Source organism: Sturnus vulgaris, unplaced genomic scaffold (assembly GCF_052056855.1).
Source record: "Sturnus vulgaris isolate bStuVul1 unplaced genomic scaffold, bStuVul1.hap1 Scaffold_153, whole genome shotgun sequence".
NCBI classification, from domain to species: domain Eukaryota; kingdom Metazoa; phylum Chordata; class Aves; order Passeriformes; family Sturnidae; genus Sturnus; species Sturnus vulgaris.
The window spans coordinates 451,881-466,027 of record NW_028276071.1 but is presented as its reverse complement, the minus strand read 5'-3'; positions in this window follow the sequence as shown (position 1 = coordinate 466,027).

Sequence of the window (14,147 nt, the reverse complement as noted above, 5' to 3'; positions counted from 1 at the left end):
TAGTGTAGGTTGGTGAAGTGTTATAGGATTGGTTGAAAAATTGCACATTACTGCAAAGCCATGAGAAGGAAAGCAATTAATGATTGGTGTAAAAAGGATGCTGGCAAACTTCACACAAGTATTTGATTGGCTAAAAATGAACATAAAGCATTGTAACTAAGAATGAGGAGGCTTCTGATATTATGGTGTTGGATGTAACACCTTTAATGTCTCACCCTCCTATGAGACTGACACCATGAGGCCATAAACCATCTTTTACAACGTCTCTCAGTTGCTCATTCTCTTACTATATCAATGTCCCAATGCACATTTTTTGACATCAGACACGACTAATGAAATCAATAGGGACTTATGGACACCAGGTGTATCCCATTAAAGTCAATAGGGATTTAGGGACACCTGGTTTATCCATTGAAGTCAATGGGCTTCTGATGAAATTTGGTCATAAAATGGGGAAATTTGAGTTAATTTGGGGGAAATAGTGGGCTGAATTCTGGGAATTTCCACTCCAGGATCATAGTGCCAATGCTCTGGATATCCTGGATGAATTCCTGGAGGCCAATCCCAAATCCCTGATCCCTCACCTGTGGTCCATGCTGGAGCTGTGCCTCCAGGTAAGCCCAAGAATTTCCATTCTCAGACTGAAATCTGGGAATTCTGAGCCCAAAATTGGTAATTTTAGCACCAAAAATGTTGGGACATCAGCTCTGCCCACAGAAGTCAAAGGGATTGAAGGACACCAGGTCTACCCCTGTAAAGTCAATAGGGATTTCGGGATACCAGGTCTACCCAATTGCTTGGGCTTGATTGGGAAGAGTTACTGTTTAAACTGGGAGCACTGGGAAGGGCTAAGGGGGGACACTGGGGTGACTGGGAGCACTGGAGAAAATTTGGGAACACTGGGAGGGATTTGTAAAGATAAATGGAGATAAACAGGACTCCAGGTGTAAGCCATTGAAATCAATAGGAATTTAGGGACAGCAGGTCTACCCTTTAAAGGCAAAGGAGTTTAGGGGCACCAGGTCTACCCAATCAAAGCAAGGAGGATGTTTGAGACACTCGTTTTGGGAGGCCCCAAGGGTTTTTCGTGATCCAGATGTCCAAGGGGTACCCAGGTGTATCCAGGTGATTTCTGGGGGTACCTAGGTGATTTTTGGAGATACCCAGGTGATTGTTGGATGGGATCCAGGTGATTTTGGGCAGTATCCAGATGTATCCGGATAACTTCTGGGGCTATCCAGGTAAATTTTGGGACACCCAAGTGACACCCTGACAGGCCAGGAGAAGATGATGGCCACTGTCCTCCCAGTCGATGTGGACACAGATGACCCTTGGCAGCTGCAGGGCTGTAGGGGGCACCCCAACATTCAGGGGGTACCCCAAAACTCCAGGTGAGCATATCAGGCGTGGGAGAGAAGCCTGAGTTACCTCAGGAGAGGATGCAGATCAGGTACAGCCAGGTGCTTTGGTGCATGGGGTTGGTGAAGATGGTATTCTGCAGCAGCTCCAGCTCTGGCATGGGCAAGGGGGCACCCCGAAATCTCAGGGGGGCAGCGGGGGAAGCCCCAGTGTCTCAGAGGGGAAACCCAGGTATCCAGGAGTTCAGGTCTACCCATTAAAGTCATTAGGGATTTAGGGAAACCAGGTCTACCCATTCAACCCAACAAAACCCACCAGCTCCAACTTTAGGCAAGGGAGGGGCTGGAGAATTTTGAAGATCCTGCAAAATTGTTGGAGTTTTTCTGGGGAATCCCTCACCTTCCTCCAGCCTTCCAGGGGGCAGTGCCCTTGCCATAGTTCCTGGTGGGCATCAGCAGCCCCAGGCAGTGTTGCCAGGCCGAGAAGTTGGAGAAGCTGTGGCTCAGCAGGGCCCTGGTGAAGGTCAGATCGGCCTTGAGGTCCTGCCGGACTGCAAGTGCCTACCAGTGTTCCCAGGTGTGGACTGGGAAGGCACCAGTATAAACCAGTAAGCACTTAGAGCCACTCCTGAGCTCCTGAGGCCTGTGGCAGCAGCTCCCAGTATAAACCAGTAAGGCCTTATGCATCCAAACCCATTCACAGTGTAGTCTAGGGGCTCCTAGTGTGGTCCTGGGGCTCCAAGGTTTATACTGGGTGGGCACCAGTATAAACCAGTAAGCACTGGGAGCCATCCCTGAGCCCATGGCGACAGCTCCCAGTATAAACCAGTAAGGCCAGCACAACCTGAAGTCACTCCCAGTAGGTCTCAGGCCCCATCCCAGTATAAATCAGTAAGGCCAGCATCCCCAGAATTTGCTCCCAGTGGAGTGCCATGCATCCCTAAGCCCCTTCCCAGTATAAGCCAGTGCACCCCAGTTTAGCCCAGTAAAGTCCAGAATATCCCTGTATAATCCAGTATAAACCACTACAACCCAGTGTCCCCCAGGACCACACATCCCAGTGTAAACCAGTATAACCCAGTATAACTCAGAGTGGGCCACCAGGTCCTCCCAGCCAGCAGAGGGCACTCACACACCCCTCTTGCTTTCCCAGGAGAACCCAGTACAAGTCAATTACCCCCCAGCACCCCATCCCATTGCAAACCGTACAACCCAGTAACCCCCAGCACGCCATCCTGGTATAATCCAGTATAACCCAGTACAAATCAGTAATCCCCCAGCACCCTATACCAGTACAAACCAGTATAAACCAGTACAACCAGTACACACAGTGCTAGGTCCTCCCGGACGCTCACACATTCTCTCCCAGTATAACCCAGTGCAACCCAGGAACCCCAGCCCCATCCCAGAACCTCCTGGACCCCATTCCAGTACAAACCAGTACAAACCAGTACAAGGCACTCACAGTTGCAGGGGTCGGCCACCAGGAGGTGCTCGCACAGTGCCTGCTCCTCCCAGCCAGCAGAGGGCGCTGCAGCGTGGCTGAGCACCCAGCCCTGGTGGTGCCACACCCCGTAGGATTTGGGATTCCCAAGGATCTGCCCTATGAACAACAGCTCCAACAGCACCCTGAAACCTGTATAAACCAGTATGGACCAGTATGGACCAGTATAGACCAGTATAAGTGGTAAAAACCAGTAAAAAGCAGTATCCAACTGTGTAATGCAAACCGGTAGTAAGCAGTACAAACCAGTAGGGACCAGAAAACACCAGTATGGATAGCAACAAACCAGGAAAATAGGTAAAAACCAGTACAAACCAGTGAAAACCCTTGTCTGTGTCAGGAGCCAAGCTGGCTGGGCCCGGTAACAAACCTGCTGCCCAAAGTCAGTAGAAATGTTACGACCCATTTCAAACACCTCAACACCCATCCCTTCACCCACCAAATGATTTGTAAAGACATGAGCACACATCTTTCCTCTCACAATGATGGTTCCTGTGCTGGTGACAGTCTGTTAAACCCAGCCTTCAGCCTGAGCTCTCTGCTGTTGCAGTTCCATGCACAGAGGTTGTTGTCTCTCAGCCCTTCCATGGGCAGGCTGGTGTTCAGCCATCTCCAGGACAGCAGGGCCCCAGCCCACGTCACTGTGCCCTGGGGAGACAAAAACCATCACTCCAAATGTCCCCTTCTCCTTCTTCCCAGGCATTTGGCCCTGTTGGGTGCCACAGGGCAAAGGAGACCACTGTGACACTGTGGGGCACATGGAACCAAGGGTCAGTTGTGACAGTTTGGATCTAAGGAGCTCATTGTTGAGTACAGAACCTCATGGAACCAAAAGTCCATTGCCGCAGATCAAGGCCTCATAAACTCATAAAGAACACTGAGTCTCCGTGGGACCCAATGGACCCAAATCTCCATTGTGTCAGGGAGGCAAGGAGCCTTTGTGACACTGCAAAGCGTCAGGGAACCAGGGAGTCCAAAGGTCTGAAATAATCCTTGCAGGGTTATATCTTGGGAAAGGGGAACTTCCTTGGTGGCACCTTGGGCTTGGTACACACCTGAGGAGTCTGTCTTTTTGCAGTGGGGAAACTTAGGAGTTTTAGATTGCTGCCAAAAAAAACAGGAAAACCACTGTTTGCCTGAGTGCAGCCAGTTCTCCAAGCAAAGCAGGTCCCAGGAGTGAGGACAGACAGGATGGGGTTGGGGAATGTGGAGCAAGGTTGTCCACACTGGGTCAGCCCTCAAGGCACAGCTTCTGTGAGCAGGCCAGACCTCTTGAGGAGAGACCCTGCATCAATATCAACCACAGAATGCTGCAGTCAGGTGTGCTCTAAAGAGAAAAGTAATAAAATAAACCCTTAAAAATAATACTAAATATCTCTAAGAAGCCCTTTGAATTATTTCTCCATAAGTGTGGCAGGAAAACTTCCTAAAGAACTGCCCCAGACCCGAGGGAAATCAAGGCAGAGCCATGGTTTGTCAGGACTTGCTTGATCCCAATCAGCCCCGTGGTGCATTTGGTGCTGAGCTCTTGAACCTCAGGGACTGAGAGGAGATTGCACAAACCTTTCCAGGAGTCCAAGTCAGAAGAAAAACCCAAAGTGTCTTGAGGCATTAATGGGTCCCACTGAGGTCCATCCCCAACACAGGCTCCTCATGGACTCCTTGGAGGAGAGAACTGGATGTGAGGATTGCCCAAAAACCTCGCAGACACTCAGAGAGGAAAGGAAAATCCAAAGTACCTTTAAAACCTTGAGTATCTCAAAGTATTAATGAGCCCCACTGAGTGTCAATACAAAGCTCTCAAGGGACTAATTAAAGTAGATAATTGGGCGCATGATTCCAGGAACTACTAAAAGACTTGGTGTCAAAAGGGAATCTCCAAGTACCTTAAAAAAATAAAGTACCTTGAAGCATTAATGAGCCCCACTGAATATCGTTTCTGACAAAGCCTCTCAAGGGACTAATTAAAGCAGATAATTGGAGGCCAGGATTACACAAACCCCTCAGAGACTCAGTGTCAAAAAGTAGAATTTAAAATAACTCTGAGTACCTTGAGGCATTAATGAGCCCCACTGAGTGTTGTTACTGACAAAGGCTCTCAAGGGACTAATTAAAGAAGATAATTGGAGGCCATGATTGCAAAAAGCTTTCAGAGATTCCAAGGCAAAAGCAAAACCCAAAGTCCTCTGAAGAACCTGCAGTCCCTGGGAGCATGAAGGAGCCCCCAGGGCCATTCCTGACCAAGGCTCCCCAGGGACTCGTCCCAGCAGATCCCTGAGGCCACTGGGATGTGGGGGGATGCTGAGGGCAGGACAAGGGGTGATAGTGGTCAGCCTTGATGGGGCTGTGCCAGGAGGCCCCAGTGGCTCAGGACAAGGTGTCTCCTCCCAGCCCTTGGTGGCACAGACCCTGCTGTGCCCCAGGGCACCAAGACTTGGCTTCTCTTTGTTCCCACCTGTCATCTCTGCCTCCAATTTCCTGCTCTAACTGGAACCTGGTGACACTTTCTCAGTTGTGTCCCTCAGTGGGACCCATTAAAACTTCAGGAAATTTTGGAGTTTGATTCTGACTGGGAGTTCTTGAGTGGTTTCTTCATCTCCCTCTCAGGGACTGATGTTCAGGGCCTCAGCACAAACCCCAAGAGGGTCATTAAAGTCCTTGTGCTGTGTCTGTGCTGATGAGCTGGGCTGGGCTCCTGGCACAGAAGGCAATCCTGGCAACCAAGAAGAGCTTCAAAAACACATTTCTCTTGATGAGCAGCTCTTCTCCCAGCTCAGCAGGGCTCAGGCACTGCCTGCAGCCACCCCGGGCACAGCACAGAGGCACAGAGAGCTTCAATCAGTCAGGGCTGGGAAGATGCTCAGAAGTGACTGGGGCAGAATCACTCCCAGCCCTTGACACAGGAAGCCTCTGGCTGCAGGACAATGCAGCTGCAGCTCCTGCAGCCATCTCCTAAAGCTGGAACATCCCAATGCCTGCAGACTGTGTGAGTACATTCTCTGATGATCTCTTGTGTAGAGTAGCCAGGGGTGCCCAGGGCTGTGGTGCAGAGCAGGGTCCTGCAGCCCAGGGCGCTGTGCTGGGGCAGGGACTCTGCTGCCTGCCAGGGACAGCTCTCAGCCAGCCCTGGGAGCTGCTCCCAGCACTGGGGGACAAGGTCTGGGTGGAAGGAAACAGCTGGTAAGGCTTGGAAATGTTCTCCTTGTGTGGTGAAGATGCTCAATTGTTCAGGGCTGCTAGCAGCATGACATTTAAATCTACAACAGTTCCAATCAGATTATACATGGAGCACGGTGGGGCAGGGGCTGCATAAAAGGGAAAATCCTGCTTATTAATCTACTGCCCTGGGTTGCCGGAATGGGAAATTGAACGCTGATATTCATCTCTCAGTTCAGATTGGGAAAAATTTTTAAAAATTCACTTAGATCTCAAAAAAACAAGCAAAGAATAAAAAGCAGCATAGGGGTCCTTAAAGGCGGCATCAATGTTACTTTTTCAGCCTCCTCAGGATTGCAGTGACATTGCCATCAGAGCTTGCAGAGGTAGAGCTGGCCCTGGCAGTGCCCTGAGTGAGTCTGCAGGGCAGAGCTGAGCCCCCAGGGCTGGGCTGGGCTCTGGCAGCACTGGCAGGGCCCAGCCCTGGGCACAGGGAAGCAGCTGCTGGCAGGGACAGCTCCAGGCAGCAGAGCCCTGGGGAGGCAGTGGGAGGAAAGAGCCACCAAACTGGGCTGGGATATTTAATGTCCTCTCCAAACTGAACTATTCCATCATTATTTATTTTACAGATCCTCATGCCAAGACACAGCAAATGTCCAACAGCAGCTCCATCAGCCACTTCCTCCTGCTGCCATTGGCAGACACGCGGCAGCTGCAGCTCCTGCACTTCTGCCTCTTCCTGGCCATCTCCCTGGCTGCCCTCCTGGCCAACGGCCTCATCATCAGCGCCGTAGCCTGCGGCCACCACCTGCACACCCCCATGTTCTTCTTCCTGCTCAACCTGGCCCTCACTGACCTGGGCTCCATCTGCACCACTGTCCCCAAAGCCATGCACAATTCCCTCTGGGACACCAGACACATCTCCTATGAAGGATGTGCTGCTCAGATCTTTATGTTTGTCTTCTTCCTTGGATCAGAGGTTGCCCTCCTGACCATCATGTGCTACGACCGCTACGTGTCCATCTGCAAACCCCTGCACTACGGGACCCTCCTGGGCAGCAGAGCTTGTGCCCACATGGCAGCAGCTGCCTGGGCCAGTGGCTTTCTCAATGCTCTGCTGCACACAGCCAATACATTTTCCTTGCCCCTGTGCCATGGAAATGCCCTGGGCCAGTTCTTCTGTGAAATCCCCCAGATCCTCAAGCTCTCCTGCTCACACTCAAACTTAAGGGAACTTGGGCTTCTTGCTGTTAGTGGCTGTTTAGCTTCTGGATGTTTTGTGTTCATTGTTTTCTCCTATGTGCAGATCTTCAGGGCTGTGCTGAGAATCCCTTCTGAGCAGGGACAGCACAAAGCCTTTTCCACCTGCCTCCCTCACCTGGCTGTGGTCTCCCTGTTTCTCAGCACTGCCACATTTGCCAATCTGAAGCCTCCCTCCATCTCCTCCCCATCCCTGGATCTCTCCCTGTCAGTTCTGTACTCAGTGGTGCCTCCAGCCCTGAACCCTCTCATCTACAGCCTGAGGAACCAGGAGCTCAAGGCTTCAGTGTGGACACTGATGACTGGAAGATTTCAGAAACATTAAATTACAGGCAAAATACTGAAATCACTTGTAAGAAAAATAATGTTTGATTTTTCTTCTTGGTTTGGTTTTGGTTTTTTCTTTTTTTTCCTGTGTTTTAGGTTTTTAATATTGTCCACAATAATGTGTTATTGTCCACAATGTGCTATTTCTCATTTTGGTTCTCTCCACCTCTGCTGTGGCCCTAGACTCTTTTAATGGGGATTTTTGCTCTCAGGGGCTTTAATGAACAAAAGATCTCCCAGCAAAATTTTCCCTGGTGATGCCCCTTTTTTTTTCCTTTTTTCTGGAGCTGCAGCAGCAATGTCTATGTGAAGAGCTGGACAGATCAGTGCTGAGCACAGCAGCTCTGCTCCTGCTGGCCACACCATTCCTGATCCAGGCCAGGAGCCATTGGCCTTCTTGGCCACCTGGGCACACTGCTGCCTCATGTCCAGCCTGCTGTCCATCTGTGCCCCCAGGTCCCTTTCTGCCTGGCTGCTGTCCAGCCACTCTGTCCCCAGCCTGGAGCACTGCAGGGGTTGTTGTGGCAAAAGTGCAGGACATAGCACTTGGTCCTTTTAAACCTCACCTTGTTGGATTTGGGTCCTGGATCCAGCCTGTCCAGGTCCCTCTGCAGAGCCCTCCTGCCCTCCAGCACATCCACTCTCACACCCAGCTTGGTGCCATCTGCACATTTGCTGATGGTGCACTCCATGCCCTCATCCAGATCATCAATGCAGATATTGAAATCCACGCTGGCTGGCTCTGATCCCGCAGCCATCCTGGAGGTGTCCTGTGATGGCACTCAAGGTGATCTGTTCCATCACCTCACCAGGCACCCAGGTCAGGCTGACAGGCCTGCAGTTCCCCACATCCTCCTTCCAGCCCTTCTTGGGGATGGGCTCACATTGGCACCTCCAGTCCTCTGGCACCTCCCTGCTGAGCCAGCACTGATGAGAAATGATGGAGAGCAGCTTGGGGAGCTCATCCAGCAGCTCCCTCATCCCCCTAGGATGGAGCCCATCTGGTCCCAGAGACACCTGTGAGCACCTGAGTGTCTCAGCAGGTTCCCAGCTGCTTCCTCCTGGATTACAGGGGATCTGTTCTGCTCCCTGTCCCCATCTACCAGCTCAGAAGAACACTTGTCCTGAGCTCAACCTGTCTTATTTTTGAAAACTGAGGACACGAATGGGTTAAGTATTTCAGCCTTTTCCTCATCTTTAGTTACTATATTGCCCACAGCATCCAATAAAGAGCTGAGGTTCTCCTTGTTCCATGTTTGTTAATAATTTATAGATATATTTTCTATTATTTTTCACTGAAGTGGCCAGGTTAAGTCCTAATTGAGCTTTTGCCTGTCTCATTTTCTTTCTGCATGACCTAATAATATCCTTAAACATTTCCTGAGCTGCCTGCCCCTCTGTCCAAATGTGATGCACCCTCTTTTTTTCCTGAGTTTGTGGAAAAACATCCATGCCCAGCCAGGGCAGACTTTTCCTCACTGGCTCATTTTTGGCACACAGAGAGAAGCCGTTCCTGCTCATTCAAGATAACTTTCTTTAAGTTTCTCCACCCTTCCTGGAATGCTTTCTTTTTAAAGACTGTTTCCCTTAAAAAAGTCAGCACGTGATTCAGTTATCTCCAAATCTGCATCCTAGATAGTCTGAATTCTACTCTCTGTAAGGCCAGTGTAGAAGTTTTGTTGCCCCTCCTTCTCTCACAGAATATTTAAAAACTCAATAATTTCACTGTCACTGTACCCCAAAGAGCTTCTGACCAGAACATCTCCCACCAGTCCTCCTCTATTTGTGAACAGCAGGATTCAGAGCTTTCCAGTGGAATGGGAAGAGAAGGAAACCTCCCCAAAATGCAGCCTGGAAGGTTGAGCCTGGAGGTGAGGATACACAAAAGTCCCTCCCAGGGCAGAATGTTGGTGCCCGAGGTGTCCCAGCGTGAGGCTGGGCCATGCCATGGCTCTGTGTGCCAGGAGCCGGCAGCGCTGGGTGCAGGGAGCCCAGGGAGGGCACAGCAATGCTGGGCTGAGAAATGCTGGGGGGGACAGCGAGATGGGCGTGTGCAGCCGGCCAGGGCACAGGAGCAGCACGCACAGGGGGCACAGCCTGCAGGAGAGATGGCCAAGGGCTGGGCAGGGCTGGCAGGGCCAGAGGCACCCAGGCCTTTGTGCCCTGGGCTCGGGCAGGGCCTCTGCAGCCCCACAGAAGGAACTTTCCTGGCAGGGGCTGTTCTTTGCTTCTGCCTCGGCCCTCCCTCAGGAGGCTGGCAGGGCTTGCAGCTTGATGACATTTGTCCTTGCTGCCCCTGCCATCCCACTGCCCCAGCAACAGCCCCGAGCCACCTGTGAGGGACAGGCCCTGCTGGGCCAGGCCTGGGCTCAGGCCTTGGCCTTTCTGCTTCCTCCAACCAGCCCAGGCCTTGCTCAGCATTGCAGTTCCCTGCTCACAGCCTCGGGCTCCTGCAATCCTGCCCTCAAGGATCTGCTCTCACCAGTCCCTGGGGAGCCTTTGGCACTCCCTGCCCTCAGTGGGGCCAGTGATGCTCCAAGGGACTTGGAGTTTTGCTTCTGACTCCTTGAGCAGCTTCTCCAAACCTCTCTCAGTGCCTGAGGTTCCTGGACTCAGCCCCAAATCCACTGTGGGGATCATTAAAATACAGAAGGTTCTCAGGAGCACCTTGTCTTCTTCCTGTTGTCTTCAAGTTACGAGGGATTTGCAGCTGCTTGGAGTCAATTTGGAGTTTTGTTAATGAGGAAGGATTTCAATGTGCACCTCATGACTTTTGTGTTTTTAATCACATGAGTATTTTTTTATTTTTCATTTTAGAGGAGAGCTGATAGAAACATTCCCCAAGTGATCTTGATGCTGAATGTCTCCTTAGGAGGTCTGGGCACACAGAAGTATGAGCACCTTGAGGGCTGTTCCTGTTTGGACAACCTGCTCCTCACCCCCAACATCAACATGTTTCAAATCACCCACCTGGGACTGACGTGCCAAAAAAAAGATTATTAATTTATAAAATTAAAATAATATTTTTTCATAATAATACAATTCTATATTTTTATTACCTTAATTTTCTATTTATGTAAAAAAATCCATAAATTTTTGGTAACCAAAAAGTTTTTTTGTCATTGGTTCTAAGTAACACAATTCCCTTCATTAATAAGTGACCACTATTGGCTATGGAATTTTCCATCTTTATGATTATTAGTCCTATTTTTAGTACCATTGTCATCTTTTTAATCATTTTCTCAGACCATATAAAAAGGATCCATTTGGGATTCATGGAGACATTTCTGGGGTACATTTGAGGCAGCTTTGGGTCTGGAGAGGGAATTTAGACAGAACTTTAGTGTCTAGAAGAAACTTGGGGGACCTGAGTGGGCACTAGGAGGGGCACTGAGGGATTGTGATGGACACTTCAGGGCCCGGGGGAGCTCTTGGAGGTCCAGGAGAGCACTTGGGGGTCAGGGAGGAGAATCTGTGGCCAAAGGTTCTCTTACTTTTAGTGAGTCTCACTGATAAACATGAAGGAGGGGGTTTCCCAAGGGTTGAATTAGAGCAGAAAATTGCTGACAATGATGTCAGGTAGGCAAAAATAGGGTAAAGGAGGAAAAGAAACCTCTCAAGAATTCAAAGTCAGATTCAAAGTCCAAACTTCTTGAAGTTCTCATAGGTGCCACTGAGGGACACGGCTGAGAAAGTGTCCCGGGGTGTGGGTTTATTCTTCTTATGTTACATTTTTAAAGTGTTTGTTTATTGTTTTTATGATATATTTTTAAAGTGTGGGCATATTGTTTTTATGTTACAATTTTTGGTGGAGATTTTTCTTTCCCAAAGGAAGCAAAGAGACAGGAGTTCTGAGTTGCTTTAGACAGTGTAGTTTATTTTTTTTATTTTCTATCCAGGCAGAAAGGGTAGGTTTGTCTTACAGATGGTCACAGCATGGCTTAAAAGTCACCAGAGTTAAGTTTACAATGTCTTTTAAGGATTTATTAACCAATAAAACACTGTCAACAGAGATATCTCTGTTTCTAATTCAATACTAAGATATTTCCTCCTACTGATTGATGATACAGAGTGAAATTTCTTAGCCAATTATATGCGGACACACAAACTTAACATTGCTGCACTCACAACTTTTTTTCCCTTTCTAAGTACCTTTATTTCTTCTAGATCTTAAATTCTAAAGCTAAACCTATCTCTACTTAACTGTGTTCAGTTCTAAGCTTTGGCTTACAGACCCAATATTCTGAAAATTCCTTGTACTTTGAATTCTAACACAGCAATGAATTGACTTTGCTCTGGATGTTGCCTGCAGCCTCCATCAGCTCAAGCTGAGCTTTGGCTTTCCTAAACACATGAACACACACTCAGGGCAGATTTCTGAATTCCTCCTCTGTAGCTTCTCCTCACTTCCACCTCCTGGTCGTTGTGCTGTGGCTCATGCCAGTCATTTGTCCCTGAGGCAGCACAGCCCCCCTGGCCAGCACAGGCCCCACATCCCCTCATCAGACACGGCACAGCACAGGGAGTGTTTTGGGTGGGCAAATGTTCCCCACCAGAGTGTCCACTCCACACCTCAGTGTCCAGTCCCAGCACCCACATCCTGTGCCAGGGGTCACAGAGAGCCCTGCTCTGGGCTCTGCCAAGGGCTGGGTGAGGAGGGAGCCCGGGCAGGGCTGATGCTGCCCCTAGAGCAGTGCTGAAATCAGCAGGAGGAAGGAGATAAGCACAGAACAAATAGACCAAGAAACTGGGGAGAGTGCCCAGGTCTGGAAGTGGCTGATGGAAGAGACTGGAGGGATGCTCCAAACCCTGGGGCACCTTCTCACACTGGCCATGCCACCAAGGCCACAGACCAAACTCCTCAGTGCTGCATCTGCCTGTCTGAGATCCCTGCCAGGGGACTGGCACAGCAGCACACACCTGCTGGAACATGTCCTGGCCCTGCAGAGTCACACAGCTCAGCTGACAGGAGTGGGTTTTATCTCCTGGGCACTCGCCTTAATTCTTTGGGGCCTCAGCGTGTCACAATGTTCTCCTTGTTTCTGCAGTGTCACAATGGCCCCTTGCTGCCATGAGGTCCTGCAGGGTCACAATGGCCCTTTGGTTCCCCACAGTGTCACAATGGTCTCCATGATTCCATGGGGCCTTGCAATGCCACAATGGTCTCCATGGATCCACGGTGCCGTGCAGGATCACAACGGCCCTTGGGCTGCACCAGGCCCTGGAATGCAACAATGGACTCTTGGTTCCACAGAGCCCTGCTGCTTCACACTGGCCCCTTGGCACCATGCAGCCCACAGTGATGTCCTTGGTTCCACAGGGTATCCACAGTGTCACAATAATCCCTTGGATCCATGGTGTCCCCACAACGTCACAATGGCTCTTTCATTTCAGAAGGCCCCAAAGTGTCACAATGGTCTCCATGGTTCCATGGGGCCCCACAGTTTCACCATGATCTCCACAGAAAGGAATCCATGAATCCCCCGTGTTTCATGGCCTCATGAACTGCAGCCACCAGAGGCCAAGGCCAGCCAGACCTGTCTGTCCTGGCAGCTTTTGTCTGGGAGAAACCCTTGTGGATAGGAATTCTGGAGGAAAAGCACCAATTTTTGCCATGAGTGCCTGTGGAAGAGGGATGGTTTTTTTTTTTCAGAGGAAGGAGAGCATGGAGCCCCAGTGTTTGAATACAGATGAGACCCAGCCCTAAGGAAGCCAAGGGCAGCCAGAATGTTGGAAATGGCAACTTTTGTTTGGCAGCAATCATGGATGTTGAGAATTTTGGAGAGGGAAATCTCATTTTGGCAATGGGTGCCTGGATGAAAAGCATAGTTCTTTTCCATTTTAAGGGAAGCCCAGAGCATCAGGGTTTTAGGGGCACATTACAAGAGACCCTCAATATGCCAAGGGCAGTTGGACCAGTAAGACCAAGCCAACCAGACCTGTTCCCTTGGATCCATGGGGCCCTGCAGTGTCACAGTGGCTGTGTTATATTGGATCCTTGGCTCCACAAGGCCCAGCTGTGTCACACTGGCTACTTGTTTTCATGGGGTTCCACATCATCACAATGGTCCCTTGTTTCCCTGAGCCCTTGCAGTGTCACAGGGGTCTCCTTGGTGCCACAGTATCCCAATGGACCCTTGGTTCCCTGGGGACTCACAGTGTCAGAAGGGTCTCCTTGGTTCCACAAGGTTCTGCAGAGCTCCTTGATTCAACGAGGCCTCAAAGTGTCATCATGGCCTCCAGGATTCTATGAGGCCCCACAGTGTCACAATAGACCTTTGGTTCCATGGGGCCACAAAGTGTCACAATAGTCTCCATGATTCCATGAGATCCCAAAGTGTCACTATGGCCCCATGGTACCATGGAGCCCCACAGTATCACTATGAATTCTTTGGTTTCATAAGGCCCTGAAATGCCACAATGGTCCCTTTGTTTCACAAAGCCTCAAATTGTAAAAATGGCCTCCATGGTTTCACGAGGCCATGCTGTGACACAATGGAGCCTTGGTTCCATGGTGTCCCATAGTGTCACAATGGTCTCCT